Here is a 6,178-nt window from a genome sequence, read left to right on the forward strand (position 1 = left end):
AGGAAGTGAGCCTGAAAGTTTAATGGGCCTAAAGCCCATTTTGAACTGGGTTAATTGGATTAATTAAATAGGGGCGGATCTGGGTCTGAATTAGCAGATAAGGATAATAGGATAACTCTTATCCACTTAAGGGAACTCCTAATTTGATTAGGAATAAGCTGATTTTGAACTTCAGATAAGATAAGGGATTATCCTTATCACTTAAAGAATTCAGATCCAAATAAAGATTTGGATCAAGAGACTCTTAATCAAATTAGGAGGTTGTCTCTTTAAGGCTATAAATAGAAAGCAGGGCAGATCTAAAAAATATACACAGGCATTACAATAGACAACTCAGGTTGATTGATTTTTGCCTTCAATTCTTTTTCTCCTTGCTCTTGCCACCTTGCCCTATTCGATTTCCAATTCTTGGAACTGATCAAGATTTGATCTTGATATTGTTTCTTTCCAGAAGAAATAATTCTGAAGCTATGCTCACTACCCCATTCGATCCTTGCTGAAGAATCAAAAGGTTATTGGTGAAGAACCACCTGTTGATCCTGTCTCATCCTAAGTTGTGTCATCTTTAGTGTATGGAGGATTTTGGTACACTCTTTGGGCGTGAACACCTGCATTGGGAGGAGATTTTTGCGTGGATTCCGTATAAGGTATATCCCTCCCTAATCTTGTTTTTAGATTTGGTCCGGTTTGGTTACAAGAATGAACCTTGAAAATGCAGTTTTCTAAATTGGGAATAGGATTCTCGGATAGGAGCAAAGAAATTTTTGAAATTTCGCCCAACCTTTCTGCAGGGTTCAGCCATCCATATGATGGATCTTTCATCCCTTCAGTAGGTCCTTCCTCTCCAGCTCCATCCGCTCGAATGCCCCTAGGAAGATGTTGTCTACCAAACTACTGAAGTTGACTATAATCCATTTTACCACAAAGTCGTTTATCACTAACTTGACCACAAGGGTGCCATCATGTGGATATTGGATTCCAAGACTGTCATCCTTAGTGAAGTGGATTACTTCCTCCATGCGAGGCCGCTTAGGCAGGTTCTTGTCCTCCTGAACGAGCTCCCAAATTGAGTTCTTTCCCATTGAAGTGCTACATCCTGCCACAATTGACTCACCCATGAACAGGTTGAACACACCACAGATGGGCCGCTTTGTTGGTGTTGCGTCTTGGGGAGGCTGGTTCCTGTTTTGATCCCTGCTCGATTGTGATGCTTCTCTGGGCTGGTTGGCTGGTCAGTGGTGGCCTTCCTACTTGATGAACTGCTTCATGTAACCTTGGTGGATCAGCTCCTCGATCTCGTCCTTGAGATTACGACAGTTCTCTATATTATGGTCAATGTCTCGGTGGAAGTGGTAGTATTTATTCGGGTTCCTATTGGCAGGGTCTCCTATCATCCTGGGTGGCCATCTGGCGTACCTTGACTACCTTTATCTGCATCACAATTTCTCCCCTCTTTGTATTCAAAGTAGTGTAGTTACGGTTTTGGACGGGAGGGTTGTGAGAATGTCGACCTAAGGATCTGCTACCTTTGTAAGGGGACTTGTTTCTTCTCTACGACAACCTGCTACACCGGTTACGGGGGTCCTACTGTGCCTCGACAATATGCTCTTCTTCCTTTGTTTGCTACTCCCTTGTTCATCCTCTGGCCTCTTCCATTTTTTGCTTAGCTTTAACCGGGATCCAAACGCTTCCTCAACCTTTGTGAACTTGGCCGATTGGTTATGAAACTCCTCAATGGACTCTAAAGGGTTCAACTTAACCTTCCAACGCAAGTTAGGGTGCTAGATTCCATTAACTACTACAGTGAGTTAGATGACCAGGTCGAGGTTCGGGATCTATAACTGCTCTAGTTGTTGACTTCAAACACCGCTTGCTCATTGTGAAGCGGGTGGTGAAGAGATCGACAAATTGCTTCCAACTCTTGATCGAGCCTATGACCAGTCTCGAGTACCACATTTGAGATTTGCCCCGGAAGGTGGTCAGGAAGGCCATGCAGAGGCTTGTGTCATTGGCCCTGTGTAGCTGCATCAAGGCTTGGAAGCTATCGAGGTGGTTGACTGGATCGGTGATTCCGTTGTAGAACTCTAGGCTAGGGGCCTTGAAATCCTTTGATCATGGGGCCATGAGGATTTTCATGGTCAGTGGTGAGGTGCGGATCATCGACTGTACTAATGAGGTGGCGATCTGGCTCGCCTCTTTCTTGTCTTCTTCTTTCTTTTTTGCCTCCTCGTTGTTACTTGGAGTGAGGCGACTCCTTCCTGTGTTGTGGCATGCACGTCTATGACGCCTTCTTCGGGACCCCTTAGTGGAGATGGTGGCCTCAGACATCATGACTTGAGTTGATTCCACAGCGGGAACTTGGTTCTGGTTGTCATAATGGCGAGGTGGGTTCGGTACTTTATTATGATTCTGATTGTTGAACTGGTGGTTCTGGTTGGCGTTCTTCCTTGCAGCCTGATCTCATGGGTGTTGTTGTTGTTGTTGCTGTTGCATCCCTGTTAATGCCACAAAATGACCTTCCCACGTTCTCATATGCAATTTTATCTCACATACGAACTGCATCAGCTTGTTGAACTGACGACCATCAATTCTAACAGGAACCACGGATGGCTCGATCGGTGGAAGAGGCACATTCACGGTGGACAAAGGGTGGTTAGGGTTTTGCATGACAGGGACTCCAGGTAAGGTTAGGGACACAGTGAAGTGCTCAATAGTGACAGGGGATGTTAGTATGCATGGCATGCTGGTCTTGCCTCCTGTGATTATTCCGTCAGCACGTACGTTGTTGACGGGGTTGTTGCTAGAAGATGCCATTGAACTTGTGATTAGAGAGAGTGTGTGAGAATATGACTTTTGTGTAGCGACCCCCACAGATGATGCCAATTGATGATCCGTGATTTAGTGCTCCTTGTTGGTAGACAACTCGGACGCCAGATGAGTAGGTCACTTAGTCGAGCTGCAAGAAAGTAATTATCAGAGTGTCCGGGTAGCTTGACTTGGGGTGGGCACTCGGATGCTTAAGTTAGCAAACTAGTGATTGTTTGCAAGAAAGCTAAAGAATTGTGAGAGCTGAATTGCACATACCTTGTGAGGTTGGAGTGAGGCCTTTATATAGGCGAGATGCCGTGAGCCTCACGAAACGCATCAGGGATCTCTGACCCATCTAGTTTGGAGGTGGTTTCACGCTTGGAGGTGGACTCTGCGTAAGTAGGTAATGTTTATCCGATCCCACCTGAAGCTGGCGTGGTGATAACCGGCTCTTCCGACATGGCATTATGATATTCGAAGGCGATAGCCCGCTTAAGGGGGAGATCGCTTGACACGTTAGGTAGGTCGCTAACTAGAGTCTAGTCAGATCGGTGGAAACACGTCGCCTCTTACACCGACTGACCGACCTAAGGTCTTCCTTGGTTGTTTGTAGTTCGGCCTATTGGAGTGGTACCGAGGTCGTCGAGGCGGTTGTGAAGCCTCCAAAGTGCTCATAGGGTCTACTTATGTGGTGTCGATATGCCACTCTACTGTTTTGCAATGCCACGTGCTGTAATATCATTGAAGGACCAAATTACCCTCATCAATAAAGTTTGCATTAATTTTTTTTTGTAGAAATTAACCTCAATTGTAACTGCATAGATATTTTGGACATTTTCTTGCCTTTTTCTAGAGGGAGTATACTTGCAACATTATTAGAAAGTTTAGGGGAGGTAATTGCAATTACTAAACTTTAGGGAGGTTTCTACAATTTACCCTTTATGATATACTCATTTAAAGCATTTTTGTGCTTGGGGCGATGATGCAATCAATAAGGTGTCAATGGAGGCGTGTCAATTGCTAGTTGAAGATTATTTGAACCCCCGTAATGTAGGCCTAGGCCTGCCCTTGGCCTTTGAGAATTTCTTGAAGAGTCCCTTCAAAAATAGTAAGACGCTACAAATTAATTTATTAGAACTTGGTTTATCATCACTGCAGTAGATTATTTTCAAAAAGGTATTACATAGCACTTTCTTTTGGTGATGACAATCTTTCTTGTAGTGCATGGGTTTGCCACATACGTAGCACTTTACTTTCTTTTGTTGATTCTTAAACTTTTAGTCGTTTTTTTACATTCAAGCTCTTTTTGAATTTTGTAATCATTTATTCCACCAAATTGATTTTGGAAATCTTATTTTTCTCAACTTAATCATTTTTTTCCTGTTATGCTCTTTTATTTTGATTCAGAATACCATTTGATTCAAAGTAGTTTCTTTTATGTTTCATACTTGTTTTGAAGTCATTCCATATATACAACAGTTTCTCTATGAGAGAACCAATTAGAAGTTCATCAAGCAGTACAATGCATTCCTTTGTTAATTCCCCCACAAGCACCTGAAACTCATATATTTAGACAGGTACATCCATGTCTTCTTTAATGGTAAATTGTAGGAAATTGGTAATAACATAAAGTTTATTTTTTATTTTTTTGCATATTCCAGGGCATATTTCTTGTCCAGAGCATTCAAAATTTCATAAGCAAAGTTGTATGAATAGTAAACATTATATAGTTCGTTGGATAGGCAATTGAGGATATGGTTCTTGCAGAGGTGAAATCAATGTTCTGCAACAATAGAATGGGATGATTCCTCCATATTTATTGGGTTTGGTTCAATCAAAGCAAAGGCTACCCTAAATATTCTAAGGCAAAGAGAAGGCGTTGTCTCCAACACTTGTAGTCGGATCCATTAAATGGTTCAATATTTGATAAATCCAGCATTGTTGACAACATTCGGTTTCTCATGAAAGGGGTAGAAGATATAGTTTCCATAAATGCTATTTTAAGATTGTTGTAAAAATGTAATCAGAAGGCAGAATGGAACTTATCATTTTCGCTTTCCAAATCTGGAGTACAACAATATTGTTGTAGAATTGAAATAGAAACTAAGAAACCTTGTTTGAAACTAGTTCAAAGCGTTCCACTTGGTCACTTCTTAAAATTGCATTTTCCCCCTACGGTGCAGCCAGATGAATTCAAATCGGTCTCAAAGATGAAACAACCTATAGGCTTTTGGTAGACCTGCACTCGCTTACCAGACCTTTGCGAACCAACAAAAATGATGCTTAGAGAAGATAAATGTTCAGGTATGTGTCATCGGGTTGATTAACATTATTTATAGAGTGCTCTCAAACACCCGAATGGACACAGTTGTATCCTTTCAGAGGGATGTTCCTCCAGAACAATTTACACCTATTCGAAGAGACATAGAGAGGAGAAGACACAAAGACAAAAACGTTATGGTGTGGTGCACACATATACACCCGCACCCGGCTTGGTGCGCATGTGTGTGAAAAGCACCCCTAACTCCCCTTACATGCATGTGAACATTGTATGGTTCTTTCCTCCTATGGGTCCTTACCCTTAGACTATGTTTGGTTCGAAGGAAATGGTAGGAAAAGGAAGGGAAACATAGGAAAACCTATACAAGGTTTGTAAAGACTAGTAATATGCTCAAGTCTATCTCTTTCCCAAATAATGTGGGACGAGATTTTTCCACATGCTTGTAAGAGGACAGAAACAAAACCAAAGGAGAGGGAGGTCATACTCTTGAAATTTTGAATCTCCCTCCAACAAGATGCTCTCGCCCATGTTATTTGCTTGATGAATTTTGTAAAAATATAAAATTATTAATAATATAAATATCATTAAATATATTATAATTTTTTTGTAGTTTTAATAAATATTTTAAATTTATTATATAATCTTGTTATAATACTTAAATAGTTCTTAATTTTTTTAATTGAATTTTTCTTTATATAGATAAAAAGTGGGGGAGAGGATAAATAGGAATTAGAGATAATTTAGGAGATAAATAAGAATTAGAAATAATTTAGGAGATAAATAGGAATCATAGATGATTTAGGAGAAACTAAGGGATAGTTGTATCACTTGGCTAGACATTAGAAAAGCAAATCCCTCTTTCTTTAACTATTGGTTGTTCAAGATAATTTAGCCTATATTGTTTCCTTATTGGTTTAATGGGCAATTATGTGGAGTTAATAAATAAATAAATAAATATTAGGAAGGGGTGTTTGTATCAAGGAGAGGTATGCATGGTGACGTGAACAACCTTGCTTTATATATATAGAATAGATATCTCAACCTGGATCATAATGACTATCGAATTGGATTTGTTTTGAGTTCTCCAAA

General features: G+C 40.6%; 1 pseudogene; it reads left to right on the forward strand.

Moving 5' to 3' along the window:
* The first annotated feature begins 3,769 nt into the window (after positions 1-3,769).
* On the forward strand, positions 3,770-3,900 carry LOC148801831 (U4 spliceosomal RNA; annotated as a pseudogene).
* Positions 3,901-6,178: the final 2,278 nt, after the last annotated feature.

This window comes from Nelumbo nucifera, chromosome 3 (assembly GCF_055504915.1).
Source record: "Nelumbo nucifera cultivar China Antique chromosome 3, China Antique-T2T, whole genome shotgun sequence".
NCBI classification, from domain to species: domain Eukaryota; kingdom Viridiplantae; phylum Streptophyta; class Magnoliopsida; order Proteales; family Nelumbonaceae; genus Nelumbo; species Nelumbo nucifera.